We start from the raw sequence: 16,337 nt of genomic DNA, 5'->3' as shown, positions 1-16,337 counted from the left end.
TAGTTTGTTTGTGTCTCTAAGTCTAAGGTGTGTGTCTTGTAGGCAGCATATAGAGGGAACTTGTGTTTTAATCCATTCTGCCACTCTCTGTCTTTTTATTGGTGCATTTAGTCCATGTACATTCAGGGTAATTATGTATAGGTATGAATTTAGTGGTATCATTTTGTCTTTTTTTGTGTGTTGACAGCTTCTTTTTCCCACCTGATTTTTTGTGCTAAGTAGATTTTCTTTGTATATTGTCCTTCCCTCATATTTGTTGTTGTTGATTTTGTTTCTGCTGAGTCTCTATTTTTCCCTTGTATTTTATTTTGATGAGTAGGATAGTTTGTCTCCTTTGTGGTTACCTTATTATTTACCCCTATTTTTCTAAATTTATAACTAACTTTTATTTCTTGGTATCGCTTTATCTTCCTCGCCATATGGAAGGTGTATGATTACATTTCTTAGTCCCTCTTTATTATTTTAATGTTGTCTTCTTTTATATAATAACATCACAATTACCCTGCGTTGGGCTTTCTTTTTTTTTTCTAAATCCTGCTTTTTTTTTTTTTTTATTTCCCTGTCTGGGTTGACTTCTGGTTGCTCTGCCCAGTGTTCTAGTCTTGGGTCCATACCTGATATTATTGATTTTCTAACCAAAGAGCTCCCTTTAGTATTTCTTGTAGTTTTGGTTTGGTTTTTTACGAATTCCCTCAACCTGTGTTTATCTGGAAATGTCTTAATTTCACCTTCATATTTAAGAGACAGTTTTGATGGATATATGATTCTTGGCAGGCAATTTTTTTCTTTGAATTTTTTAAATATGTCATCCCATTGCCTTCTTGCCTGCATGGTTTCTGCTGAGTAGTCTGAGCTTATTCTTATTGGCTCTCCCTTGTAGGTGACTTTTCTTTTATCCCTCACTGCTCTTATAATTGTCTCTTTATCTTTGGTTTTGGCAAGCTTGATTATAATATGTCTTGGTGACTTTCTTTTAAGATCTACCTTATGTGGAGTTTGATGAGCATCTTGGATAGATATCTTCTCATCTTTCACAATATCGGGGAAGTTTTCTGCCAACAAATCCTCAACAATTTTCTCTGTATTTTCTGTTATCCCTCCTTGTTCTGGTACTCCAATCACTCGTAGGTTATTTCCCTTGGTAGAGTCCCACATGATTCTTAAGGTTTCTTCATTTCTTAAAATTATTTTATCTGATTTTTCTTCAAATATATTAGTGCCAAGTGATTTATCTTTGAGTTCAGAAATTCTAGCTTCTACTTGCTCAATTCTGCTTCTCTGACTTTCTATCGAGTTATCTCATTCTGTAATTTTATTGTTAAACTTATGAATTTCTGATTGCTGTCTGTCTACGGATTTTTCCAGCTTGATAAACTTTTCATTATGTTCCTGAATAATCTTTCTGAGTTCTTCCGTTGCCTTATCTGTGTGTTCCTTGGCTTGTTTTGCATATTAGCTCATTTCCTTCCTGATGTCTTGAAGGGTTCTGTATATTAAGCTTTTGTATTCTGCATCTGGTAACTCCAGGAATGCACTTTCATCTAAAAAATCCCTAGATTTTTTGTTCTGAGAGCCTGTTGAGGTGATAATGGTTTGTTTCTTTATGTGATTTGATATTGACTGTTGTCTCTGAGCCATCTATAAGTTATTGTATTAGTTTATGCTTGCTTACTGTGTCGTAGCTGCTTGCTCTGTTTTGTTTTGGTATACCCCTATGGGTTGCTTGAGTGAGCTAGCTTGATTATTTTTACCTTTGGAGCTCTGGTGTCCTGTCCCCAGCTGGCTAGAGCTGTTATCAGGTATATCAGTCTAGGAGTCCATTCAGTTTTCTTGTATGTATTCAGCTCAGGTTTCCAGGTAGCTGATATCAAATGTGTGATACAGGCTCTGTCCTACAGTCTTAGAGGGGCAGGGGTGATTGGCATATATACCCATATCTGATTGCAGCAGGGGTCACACTCTGAACAAGGCAGGGGGCTGAGAACTGACCCCCAAGTGTCTCTGAGGAAAACGCATCTCTGTTCCCTAGAGCGTGCTCGTGGGTGGGCTCTGCAGAGGGACCATGGGCACCCAAAGATTTTGTTGTAAGGACTGCGAGGTACCAGTTAACCCTGGACCCCTGTCACAGGTGGCTGGGCGACCCAAGTGGAGCCACCAGTCCTTAGGTCCCTGTTGTGGGTAGGTGAGGACCTTGTTCAATAGGCAAAGCTATGTCAAACATCAAACACCCTCTTCTCCACTGCACAGCTGAAATGGTTGGAGTTAGCCAACAAGGTTCTATTCTCCCGAAATAGGCCCACACAGGTCCAGGCAGAAGGGAAAGGTGCTCGAAGTCCACGGATGGTTTATGCCTGGACAGGAGCCGCTTCTGTCCTGAGCTCCCCCAGTTAATGGAGCTAGCAAATTATCTTTTCCCCCCAGTTGCAAATTTTTTTCCTTCCCCAAGGCCAGGAGGACGGCTCCAGGTGCTCACCAGGGTCTATCTCAGGCCTAGGGATTCAGCTGCTGAAGCTTGCTTGGGGGTGGGGGAGGCGGGGTAAAATATACGCATTAGCTTTTGCCGAGAGCGCCCTTCTGCTCAGGCTCCAGAGGTTTGAGTAGGCTTTGTGGCTGCTGCTTCTCCCTGAGGAAACTGCGGCCAAACACTAGGACCAGCCGGCCGCCGCCGCCGCTGCCGCTCAGGGAATGGTGCCTGAGGGCTCCCCGCGATTCAGGTCCCGTAACTCCTCTCCACTACTGAACTTCCTTCCCCTGCCCCTCAGTTCGTTGTCTATGCTTGCCTTTGATGCTCAGGGCTCCCAGCTTGTCACAAATATAATTGTTTCACTTGTTTTTTGGGGGTCTTTGTTGTAAAGAGGGCTCGAGGGAAGTGTCTGTCTATTCCACCATCTTGGCTCTGCCTCCTGAATTGATGAGTCTCCTTTTAAGACATGAAGAATCCAAGGCTCAGATAAAGAAGGGATTAAAAAAAAAAAAAAATACTGATTGCTGTCAAGTCGATTCTGACTCATGGCAACCTCGTGTGTGTCAGAGTAGAACTGTGCTCCCTACAGTTTTCAATGGCTCATTATTTAGATGGAGATTTCCAGGCCTTTCTTTCGAGGCACCTCTGGGTAGACTTGAACCTCCATCCTTTGGATTAGCAGCCCCACATGTTAACTGTTTGCGTCACCCAGGCACTCCAAAGCAGGGTTGCTTGGCTGAAATTCCAGGCTTGCTGAATCCTAGGTCAGTGATCTGCCTATCAGAGGAAGTCTCTGAAGGGGGATGGGATTTAACTTTATTTTTGACTCAAAATTAAGAAAGGAAAAATGTGTCAAAAAAACACTTTTTTCCTCGTGTGCTAATGTCTTTACTAGAACACTTGAAGTTAAATGAAAAGTTCTGCCTTTAAACTAAGAATTTACATTTTTTTGCTGACTTAATATTTGTTCAGCACAGAAGTTGATCATGAGATTTCCCGACTAATATTGCATTTTGGAAGCTCATTGTATTCCCATGTTACCCTTTGATTTAACCAAATATATGAAGAAGCTAGATATATCTGAGAGTTGAAGCCTATAAATGTGATCTTCCATAATTTAAAAATATTGCAGTCTGGTTATGTCTACTGAACTCCAAATATTTATCTTAAGGCCAATCTTTCTTTGCCTAGCAATTTAGGGCCAAGCTTTAATTTGGCAGATGACCAAGCCTTCCCATGTGATTTTGATCCCCGAATGACTGACTGCCTTTAACAGGCTCATGTTTTATTACAGCGTGTGATTAAAACATGAAGCCAAGTGGTGAAATTGTGGCCGGGGAGGCTGTGTGAATATATATGGTCCACTCTCAAGAGAGGAGTGATTTGGGGTCTATTAAAATGAAATTATGTTGGTTCACAATGGAGGGTATTTGTGCTATGAGCCATGTCACAGAGCACTTCCATGTGAATTGCAACACTGTATACTTGAGCGATCACATTGGCAGATTCACATGTACCATCCCATTCACCTGGAAAGATTGCTCCTGCCCCCAGCTCCAAGTCCTGTTGTAGTTGTTAGCTGTTGTTGAATCAACCCCTGGCTCATGGCGGCCCCATGCACAACAGAACAGAATGCTGCCCAGCCCTGCATCATCTCCATAACAAGTTGCATATTGTACCGTTGTGATCCACAGGGTTTTCATTGGCTAATTTTTGGAAGTATATTGCCAGGCCTTTCTTCCTAGTCTATCTTAGTCTGAAAGCACCCTGGAAACTTGTCTATCATGGGTGACCCTCCTGGTATTTCAAATACTAGTGACATAGGTTCTAGCATCGTAGAAACATGCGAGCCACCACGGTACAACAAACTGACAGTTGTGGTGGCCACAACTTAAACCCTATTTTCTTCAACAAATTTTCCTTGCTTTTATGGAAACACATTGACCAGCATATCCTTGGAAATCTATTATATTGTCATATCTACCTGAGGGAATTCTACCTTTTGTGGCTTATATAAAGTGCCCTTTGCCTCCCCAGCAAGGAAGTTAGTTTTAGGAGCTTCCACTGCAGCACTGGTTCTGCTCTATGGTGTTTCGCTCACCAGCAAGTTGGTTTGAACTGGACAAGACCAGGCTCCACAAACAGTATTATGATTATGAATGTGCTAAGAGAAACAGAGAGCATGAAATCACAACTTGTGGAAAAAATCATTTTTGATATTTCAAAAGACGCATCAAAGTAGTTATTATGGGGAAAAACAACAACAGGATTTTACTGGACAGCTTTACCTTATTTTATGGTGTTATGATGTTTTTACTTTGTTTACATTTTCTTTTGTGTGTCTGAGATCTTTAGGATTCTAAATGCAGCCCTACGGTCATTCTTAAATAAGTTATTTTGACTTAAATTTCAGATCATATTACACTAGACTGGGAAGTAGGAGATCTGAATGCTAGTCCTAGAAAAATGCCTCTAAGTAGTTTTGTGATTTTTTGCAAGTTCTGTGCAGTTCCAAAATGAAAAGTCTAGGATCTTGGACTGTCAGGGTAAAGATGGCCCACCTTTTTAAGTCTTTCATCCACCACTCTCCTCTCCCACGTTTATCGTTCTATTTCAGCTAGTGTAATTTTGTTACTAAACAGAACCCAACACTGAGAAAGCTATCCTGGTTGGTTTTCACCAACTTTTTTTTCACTCACCTCACCCATGTGACTCAAAATTTGCTCCTTCATGTCTGGAGTCTTAAAAGCCTGTGAGCAGCCACCTAGGATACTCCACTGGTCTCACCCATTCGGGAACAAGGGACAATGAAGAAAACTAAAGATACAAGGAAAGATTAATCCAAAGGACTAATGGACCACATCCACCACAGCCTCCATCAGACTGAATCCAGAACAATGAGATGGTGCCTGGCTACCACAGCTGACTGCTCTGACAGGGATCACAATGGAGGGTCCCAAACAGAGCTGGAGAAAAATGTAGAACAAAATTCTAACTCAAAAAGAAAGGCCAGACTTGCTGGCCTGACAGAGACTGGAGAAACCCTGAGAGTATGGCCCCCAGACACCCTTTCAGCTCAGTAATGAGGTCATTCTTGAGGTTCACCCTTCAGCCAAAGATTGAACAGGCCTATGGGACAAAACAAGACTAAATGGGTGCACCAGCCCTGGGGCAGGGACTGGAAGTCAGGAGGGAACAGGAAAGCTCATAATGGGGAACCCAGGGTTGAGAAAGGAGAGTGTTGACATGTTGTGGGGTTGTTAACCAATGTCATAGAACAATGTGTGTACTGACTGTGTGATGAGAAACTAGTTTGTTCTGTAAACCTTTATCTACCAAGAGGTAGAGAAGGGTAGTGGTCAGGACGATGTGTTTTGGTACCAGCTTTCCCTGGTTTGTATCCTGGTTTTACCACTTTCTAGCTGTCTGACATTAAGCAAGTGACTTATCTCTGTCCTTCCCTAGCTGTAAGGTGGATGTGGTGATAGATATATAAATAGATAGACAGACAAGGAGCACAGTACCCACGGGTGATAATGTTTATAAGCCAGTCTATTATCTAGCTGAGAGATGACCTTGCAGCCCTGGTGGCTCAGTGGTTAAGAGCTTTGCTACTAACCAAAAGGTCGGCAGTTTGAATCCTTGGAAACCTTATAGGGCAGTTCTACTCTGTCCTGTGGGGTCACCAGGAGTCAGCATTGACTCAACAGCAATGGGTTTTTTGACCTCCAGGAGTAGTTTCAGTTCAAAGTTTTTAGGATATCTCAGGCAATAGTCTTGAGGGTTCCCCGGGTCTTTGCCAGTCTAGTAAGTCTGGCCTTTTTAAATTTTTTTGATGATTTTGAATTTTGTTCTGCAATTTTCTCCCATTCTTCTGGGATCATCTATTGAGGCCCAAGTCAGGATAGTTGGTAGTGGTAGCCAGGTACCATCTATTTCTTCTGGTCTCTGGATAGGTGAGGCCATTTTTTGTGTAGGAAATTGGTCCTATAGACTGGTTTCTTCTTTAAGTCTTTGGTTTCCTTCTTTCTCTTTTGCTCCATATGAGTAGAGACCAATAGTTTTATCTTAGTTGGCTGCTTGCAAGCTTTTAAGACCCCAGACACTACTTAACTAGGATGTAGAACATAAATTTTATAGACTATTGTGCCCATTAACCAAGATGTCCCATAAGACTATGGTCCTAAGACTTCAAACCCAGTAAACCAATCCTAAGAGATGTTTCGTTATATCTGGGAGGTATCTGTGACTGTGCTCCCCATCTGCTTTACTATGTGTATGAATATATGCGCAGCACTCACAGATGTGTGTAGATATGCCTACAGCTACACCTATATATGCACACATATAAACACACACATATCTTCTTGTACACATTTATGCATACATATCTATGTAGCCACTCACATATTTTTTGGTTGTTACTGCTGTTGTTGCCAAATTGTATATGTTATAGCATTTGTCAGTAATGTCCTTTATTGTTGTTTATTTCTTAGTGTCATTCTTTACTTTGGTTAGGTTGTGCTCATATCACTGACATTTGGTGTTGACTTTCCTATCGCCGAAACTAACAAGTGTCTACTGTCCAGAGAGTGATTCCTTCTCCCTATCCCTGCCATTCCTGGTAACCACCAAAGAACATTGATTTCTATATGTATACTTTATTTTTGTCTTTTTATAAAAGTGAGATCATAGAATATTTGTCCTTTTGTGCTTGAATTATTGCACTCAGCATAATGTCTTCCAGATTCATCCATGTTATGTTTCGTGGACTCACTGCTATTCTTTATAACTGTGTAGCATTCCATTGTATGAATGTACCACATTTTGTTTAACCATTCGTCTGTTGATGGGAACTTAGATTTTTTCCCCCTTTTTGCTATTGTGAATAATGCTGCAATGAACATAGGTGTGCATATGTCTATTCATGTTACTGCTATTAGATCTCTAGGGTATATACCTATGAGTGGGATTGTGGGATCATAGGGTATTTCTATTTTTAGCTTTTTTTGGAAACAATTTTTATTGTGCTTTTTTTTTTTAAGTGAAAGTTTACAAATCAAGTCAGTCTCTCACATAAAAACTTATATACACCTTGCTACATACTCCCAATTACTCTTCCCCTAATAAGACAGCCCACTCTCTCCCTCCACTCTCTCTCTTTGTGTCCACTTCATCGGCTTCTAACCCCCTCTCCCCTCTCATCTCCCCTCCAGGCAGGAGATGCCAACATAGTCTCAAGTGTCCACCTGATCCAAGAAGCTCACTCCTCACCAGCATCCCTCTCCAACCCATTGTCCAGTCCAATCCATGTCTGAAGAGTTGGCTTCGGGAATGGTTCCTGTCCTGGGCCAACAGAAGGTCTGGGGGCCATGACCACTGGGGTCCTCCTAGTCTCAGTCAGACCATCAAGTCTGGTCTTTTTATGAGAATTTGGGGTTTGCATCCCACTGCTCTCCTGCTCCCTCAGGGGCTCTCTGTTGTGTTCCCTGTCAGGGCAGTCATCAGTTATAGCTGGGCACCATCTAGTTCTTCTGGTCTCAGGATGGTGTAATCTCTGGTTCATGTGGCCCTTTCTGTCTCTTGGACTCGTAATCACCTTGTGTCCTTGGTGTTCTTCATTCTCCTTTGATCCAGTTGGGTTGAAACTCATTGATGCATCTTAGATGGTTGCTTGCTAGCATTTAAGACCCCAGATGCCACTCTTCAAAGTGGGATCCAGAATGTTTTCTTAATAGATTTTATTATGCCAATTGACTTAGATGTCCCCTGAAATCATGGTCCCCAAACCCCTGCCCCTGCTACACTGGTCTTCGAACCATTCAGTTTATCCAGAAAACTTCTTTGCTTTTGGTTTAGTCCAGTTGTGCTGACCTCCCCTCTATTGTGTGTTGTCTTTCCCTTCACCTAAAGTAGTTCTTATCTATCAACTACCAATTAGTGAGTACCCCTTTCCCACCTTCCCTCCCTCCCTCCTCTTGTAACCACAAAAGAATGTTTTCTTCTCAGTTTGAACTATTTCTAAAGTTCTTATAATAGTGGTCTTATACAATATTTGTCCTTTTGCAACTGAACAATTTCACTCAGCATAATGCCTCCCAGGTTCTTCCATGTTACGAAATGTTTCACAGATTCCTCACTGTTCTTTATTGATGTGTAGTATTCCATTGTGTGAATATACCATAATTTACTTATCCATTCACCCTTTGATGGGCACCTTGGTTGCTTCCATGTTTTTGCTATTGTAAACAGCGCTGCAATAAACATGACCGTGCATATACCTGTTCGTGTAAAAGCTCTTATTTCTCTAGGGTATCCTGAGGAGTGAGATTGCTGGATTGTATGGTGGTTCTATTTCTAGGTTTTTAAGGAAGCACCAAATTGATTTCTAAAGTGGTTGTACCATTTGACATTCCCACCAGCAGTGTGTAAGTGTTCCAATCTCTCCACAGCCTCTCCAGTATTTATTATTTTGTGTTTTTTGGATTAATGCCAGCCTTGTTGGAGTGAGATGAAATTTCATTGTAGTTTTGATCTGCATTTCTCTAATGGCTAATGATCGTGAGCATTTCCTCATATATCTGTTAGCTACATGAATGTCTTCTTTAGCGAAGTGTCTGTTCATATCTTTTGCCCATTTTTTAATTGGGTTATTTGTCTTTTTGCAGTTGGGTTTTGCAGTATCATGTAGATTTTAGAGATCAGGCACTGATCAGAAATGTCATAGCTAAAAACTTTTTCCCAGTCTGTAGGTAGTCTTTTTACTCTTTTGGTGAAGTCTTTGGATGAGCATAAGTGTTTGATGTTTAAGAGCTCCCAGTTATCTAGTTTTTCTTCTACATTCTTTATAATGTTTTGTACACTGTTTAAGCCCTGTAGGGTTTAATGTTGTCCCTATTTTTTCTTCCATGATCTTTATAATTTTAGATTTTACATTTAGGTCTTTGATCCATTTTGAGCTTGTTTTTGTGCATGGAGTGAGGTCTGGGTCTTGTTTCATTTTTTTGCAGATGAATATCCAGTTACGCCAGCACCACTTGTTAAAAAGATTGTCTTTTCCCCATTTAACTGTTTTGGGGCCTTTGTCAAATATCAACTGCTCATATGTGGATGGATCTATGTCTGGATTCTCAATTCTGTTCCATTGGTCTATGTATCTGTTGTACCATATTTCTAGCTTTTTGAGGAAGTGCCATATTGTTTTCCACAGTGGTTGTACCATTTTGCATTTCCATTAGCTGTGGATAAGTTTTCCAGTCTCTCCATGACCTCACCAGGTTTGTTGTTTTCTGTCCACAACGTTTCACTGACTAATTTTCAGAAGTAGATCACCAGGCCTTTCTTCCTATTCTACTTTAGTTTGGAAGTTCCATTGAAACTTGTCCTCCATTTGAAATACCAGTGACATAGCTTTCAGCATCATAGGAACACACAAGCCATCACAAACTGACAGACAGGTGGTGGGACTCGGTTATAGTTACCTCCTATCGGTTAATGTAACACTAAATGAACATTGCCAAGCATGTGGACTAATTTCCACCAAATGGGGAACACTCAATATATGCTGACAAAAATTTCTTTTTGACATGGTTCTTCAAAATTCTTAAGCAGATGAATAAACAAGTGGTATACGACTATTTTAAGGCACCCTGGTTATGCAGTGGTTAAGTACTCAGGTGCTAACCAAAAGGTCAGCAGTTCGAACCCACCAGCTGCTTGGTGGGAGAAAAATGTGGCAGTTTGCTTTTGTAAAGATTTACAACCTTGGAAACCCTATGGGACGGTTCTGTTCTATCCTTTAGGGTCTCTGTGAGTTGGACTCAATGCAATGACAACAGCTTTAGGTTTTGGTGTATGTTTAGTAACGAAAACATTTATTAATAAGACACCACATTGGTTCCCGAGAACTAATATCCTTAGTCAAGTCAGACTAACCCCATTACCAATTTGATAATACACTAGATGGCACACCAGTGGCAGTCATAGTGAGATTCTGTTTAAATTCAGCAAGGCATGTAATGATGCTTCTGGCAATGTTCACACAGACATAAAAGAAAATTGAGGGGGAACATGAGAGCCTATTAGGAAGAGATGCAGAGGTAGGACAACTTTGCTCAAACCTCATTGATTGATTAGTTGCCTTCACACTGCCAGGGATCTCTACATGTAGGGCACAGGACTTTGCTCTTGGTCTTTCCTTGTTCGAAATTCTCACCCAGGGCCTGTGTAAAAGTAAAAGACAAGATGATTAAGTCCGTATGTCACCCCAAGATAAAAAGGCGTCAGATAATGGAAAACAGCTCAACAATTTTGATTATCTGCAATATTAGGGTAAAACTTAGAAATTGTATGGAATTATATGTAAAATGCTACACTAAGATTAAAAGATGTGAGATGTATAGTTTAGCAGTAATTCTTGTTTTCCAATGACCTAAAGCCTTAGTAGGAACCTGGTGGTGCAGTGGTTAAGATCTCAGCTGCTAACCGAAAGGCTGGTGGTTTGAACCCACCAACTGTTCCAACAGAGGAGATGTGGCAGTCTGCTTCCATAAAGATTTACAGCCTTGGAAACCCTATGAGGCAGTTCTATTCTGTCCTACAGGGTGGCTATGAATCAGAATTGACTTGATGGCAGTTTTTTTTAAGCCTTAATATTAGGTAATATGTTATGTTTTAGGATCACTATCTTAGTTATCTAGTACTGCTGTAACAGAAATACCACAAGTGGATGGCTTTAACAAACAGAAATTTATTCTCTCACAGTCTAGGAAGCTAGAAGTCCAAATTCAGGGTGTCAGCTCCAGGGGAAAGCTTTCTTTGTAGGCTCTGAGGGCAGGTCCTTGTCATCAATCTTTCCTGGTCCAGGAGCTTCTCAGCGCAGGGACCCCAGGTCCAAAGGACATGCAATTCTCCTGGCTTTTGTTTCTTGGTAGTATGAAGTCCCCCATCTCTCTGCTGACTTCTCTCTTTTATATCTCAAAAGAGATTGACTCAAGATACAAAAAATACAAAAAAAAAAAAAAAAAGGTACAACCCAGTCTTATAGATTGAGTCCTGCCTCATTAACATAACTCCCTCTAATCCTGCCTTATTAGCATCGTAGAGGTAGTATTTACAACACATAGGAGAATCACAACAGATGACAAAATGGTAGACAAACACACAATACTGGGAACCGTGGCCTAGCCAAGTTGACACGTGTTTTTTTGAGGACACAACTCAATCCACAACGATTACTAATACAAAAGTGTTCTTTAGGAAAAGGAAGGGGATACTGCCTCTGTGCTCTCCAGATCTGGTGGGAACAAGCCTGGAGAAGAAGCAGATGCTAACCAACCCTTATGGCATTGACTATGTGCCAGGCATTGTTTTGAACCGTCTACATACATTGATGTATTTAAGTCTGTGTCACATTCTGGATGTGCTACTGTAAATGGAGGCTGACAAACCAGGCAAAGTCCGGAGGAGGTAACCAGGATGGTCAGGAGCTAGAAAGGTCCTCAGGGAAGTAAATATAATGAGGATATGAGTAGCTTTAATTATTTCTTCAAATATTATCCTTGGAGGGAGAACTGAGGCCAAGAAACAGAAGTAACAGGAAGGCCCAATTTTAAGAAGACCTTTTAGTAAGACTGGGGGAGCTCTCTGACCCTGTGAGAGCCCAGGTGGAGGCTGGGAAATCTCTACTGACAGGGCATGTGAGATAGACCCTGCCCATACTGGGCTGGATGACTCTGGGCTCTCTTTCAATTCTGCATTCAGTGGCTCATTATTAATAAATGATTATTGAAGGATTATTTTAAAATGAAAACAAAATAGGATTTAACAATTTTTGACATTCATCCTAAGCTATAAAATCTCCTTTTGCTCTCGAATCCGTGTTACCAGGCTCCCAAACCATGTATACGCTCTTAAGATAAATCACAACTTTAGATGAAAGAGAAGTAAAATAACAACCTTTTAGGTATAATGTCTAGGAAAATGTGCCTTTGTAACCACTCTCTTTTTCAAGTCCATGAAGAAAAGAAGCTTCAGTTCCAGCTCTGCCCCTCATCTGATTCCATGAATACTCTGTCCCTGGGAACTAAAATAGGACACTGCACTGTGATCCTTTCTCTGCATTTTTTTTTTTTTTAAATCTTTCATCTTCACAGAGATGTCTTACTGAAGGAAGGTGATTATGTGCCATCAAGTGCATCTGGATTATCAAACTATGGCTCTCCTTAAAAGTCCTTTACCTGACTTAAGGGTACAACTCACAGAATTCTTTTCTAAATTTTATTAATTTTGTTGTTGTTGTTGAGAATATACACAGCAAAACACACACCAATTTAACAGTGTCTGCATGTACAGTTTAGTGACATTGATTACATTCTTTGAGTTGTGTAACCACCCTCACCCTCCTTTTCTGAGTTGTTCCTCCCTCATTAACATAAACTGCCCCCCAGGGTTCCTATCTAATCTTTTGAGTTGCTGTTGCCGTTTTGTTCCCATATAGATAGTTCTTAAAGGAAAATAATACTCAAGGCCTTATTTTATTTTATTTTACTAGTTTTCATAGAATATTTTTGGTTTAGGGTTTAAAGATTATCTCAGGGCAATAGTTTCAGGGGTTCATCCAGCCTCCTTGGCTCCAAAAATTTAGAGAACATGAGAATTTAAAATTCTGTTTTGCATTTTCCCCCTTTTGATCAGGAGTCTTCTACAGAATCTTTGATCAAAATGTTCAGTAATGGTAGCTGGGCACCACCCAGTTCTGGTCTCATGGCAAGGGAGGTAGTTGTTCTTGTGGGCAATTAGCCACACATTTCATATCCCCCTTCTGTTCTTGGCTTTCCTTCTTTCTCTGTTGATCCGGGTGAATAGAGACCAATTGTTGTAACTTGGATGGCTGTTTGTAAGCTTTTATGGCCCCAGGCACTAGGTATGTCTCCCTTACAAACTTTCCTCTTCGCTCTTCTTTTTTTTTTACAAACCCAGTGTAAAGCAATGCATTTTCAACTGGCTTCCTATAGACGTTCTGCTGTTATCTGTCACTTCACACTCCTGATGAAAATGTTTGCTTCTTAAGATAAATAAGCTGCCTCAACTGTGCCTACTCCAAAAATTGCTAATAGTCTTTTACTCTATGTTCTTCCCCTCCCCCTCTAAAGTAAACGGCTTGTTGCAACCAGTGGTTGCTTGGTTCTGTTTATAAGGAGGAAACTGTGCCTCTTGCAGCAGATTTTATTATCCTTTGGCAGGAAGACAGACTTGGTTTATTGGCCCAAGATGATTTTCAGCAAAATTATGTCCTCATAGCTGCAGAAGTAATTAAGCTCACATCAGAGCTGTCAGTCCCGCTGTCAGGAATAGGGAAAAAGTCCACAGTCCAATTTAACTTCGGAAATGCTGATGCTAACCCTGACAGGAGATGTGCTAGATTGTGGTAGTCGTTTTTCCTCCAACGTGTCATTGTCACCCATTATAAAGTTGAGTCTAATTCTGAAGATAACAAAGCACATTGAATTCAGACAGAAACCACAGCTTCAAAAAGACATTGTTCTCAAAGACCACCAGAAACCAGGTTTGAATTTGTCAGCCTTTCAGGCAGGAGGAACAGAGGATAGTGTTAAGAATGTGGCTCTATCTCTGCCTCTTGTTAGTTGGTGACTTTAGGCGAAACGCTTAACTAATCTAAGCCCCAGTTTCTTTTGCTATAAAAATGGAGGATATTAGCAATACTGCTTTATGGAGTTATTGGAAGGACTAAATAAAATAGTACAAGTAAAGGGGTTCTACAACAAAACCCGACATATGGTAAATATGCAGTAAATATCTACCCAAAATCCCACTTAAAAAAAAAAAATTACCAGAGTTAAAATGTTCATCCCTTTTGATCTAGCCTTACACTTTGAAACAGCTACTCATCACCTCTGAAAATCCATCTTCAACAAATTGAAAGGCAACTGTCCTAAAAATGTACTTCATTTTTCTCTTTCCATTGCTAAATATTCTTATTTTTCACTTTCTATGTCAGTGGGTGGTTTTGTGCTTAAATCCTCAACCGTCTATAGCTGTACAAACGATGCCGTATCTACCAGCTTACTTATCTTTAACTTCTGGTGGTAAGGGCTGAAAGAGGTGGATAACAATTCTAGGTTGGAGTGTGGGGAGGGGATTGAGATTATTGGATGAGCAGAAGTAAGACAGTTTTCCCTAGAAATGTAAAACACTTCCATCAAGCACTAACTGATTTGCTAAACAACAACAAAACAAGAAAACAAACCCGTTGCCCTCGAGTTGATTCCGAATCATAGCAACCCAATAGGCAGAGTAGGTCTGCCCCATAGGTTTTCCAAGGCTGTAATCTTTATGGAAGCAGACTGCCACATCTTTCTCCTGTGGAGCTTCGGGGTGGGTTTGAACCGCTGCTGACCTTTTGGTTAACAGCTGAGTGATTAACCACTGCCCCACCAGGGCTCCTCAATTGGTTTGCTAAAGCAGAGGACAAATTAGAACAAAGTGTGTGGAGGGTTCCATTCCACACAAACCAGCCAACCTCACCTGGGAAAAATCAAGTCTTTCATTTCATTTTGAAAACATGTGACTTTCCTTCTAGGAGAGGCCAGGACAATATCTCAGTGATTCAAGGCACCCAATTTGCATAACTAAAAAAATAATGCAGTGTCCTATGAAGAATGAGGAGTCCCTGAGTGGTGCAAATGGTTAACATGTTTGGCTGCTAATCAAAAGAGCCCACACAGAGGTGCTTCAGAAGACAGACTTGGGAATCTATTTCCAAAACATCAGCCATTGAAAACCCTATGGAGCACAGTTCTACTCTGACACTCAAGGGGTTGCCTTGAGTCAGAATCGACTGGATGGCAGCTGGCTTTTTATGAAGAATGGGCCAGCAGTCCACCTGCTCAACTGTAGGGCAGTCTAGATTTCTTCTCAATGTAAGTATAGTTTTCTGAAGAACAAATGCACAATGACTACCACCACCCTTGGTTTAAGATCTTTAAGAAAGGATCATTCATCTCTCTCTTTATGTCAGATTATTTGAGCTGAGTAGGATTTTGAAGAGCATCTAGTCAAGTCTTTTAACTTTTTGCAGATGAGGAAACAAGGTCCAGAAAGTTAAAGTTACTTCACCTTAAGGTGTAATGACTGAAGTGATAGGAAAACCCTGTTCTGTTGAGTTTCAGTGCAGGGTGCTTTGAATCTGTCAGGCTATTTTCTTACATCAGAGATCTGACATCACTGACAGTGATCAGTACAATCTGAGCCACAGAGCTAGTAGGCAAGGACTGTGTGTGACTCTGGTCTTGGATTAAAGCTACTTAATTGTCCTCATCATCATAATAAAACACTAAGTCCCTGCTCAGTGTTGATCCTGACGATATAATGATATAACTCATTCAAGGGCTTGTATAGTGGCTAGAATACAGTGGCCGTTCAATGACAACTTACGTTACTAATTTTACTATTAATATTGTCATAACAAGGATGAGTAGCATCTTCATTGTTTCTATTCTGGTGGATCTCAAAATCTAGTTGGGGAGATCAGATATCTGAAGGTTCTTTCATAGCACAAACTAAGGTGCTGGAGATATCATGGTTTCTTTAAGGACTGGGACCATATCAGTTTAAACTGGGTAAATCTTTTGTCTTGTAAAATTTTGATTCCCTCTTTGTTTCCTCGTCTAATAAAACTCAGGCACATTGATACTGCATTCAGTAGACTTTATTTCTCATATTTCCACTCCTGTCTCCCATCCCAGTAACCATTTCTATCCAAAATGAGAGATAATTTTATTGAATGACTAATAGCAAAATATTGCTTTAAGACAAATTCTTTGCTTTTAATAGAGGGTGATGGCTGGTGACA

The sequence above is a fragment of the Loxodonta africana genome, chromosome 6 (genome assembly GCF_030014295.1).
Source record: "Loxodonta africana isolate mLoxAfr1 chromosome 6, mLoxAfr1.hap2, whole genome shotgun sequence".
NCBI classification, from domain to species: Eukaryota; Metazoa; Chordata; class Mammalia; order Proboscidea; family Elephantidae; genus Loxodonta; species Loxodonta africana.
This window is presented reverse-complemented; position numbering follows the sequence as displayed.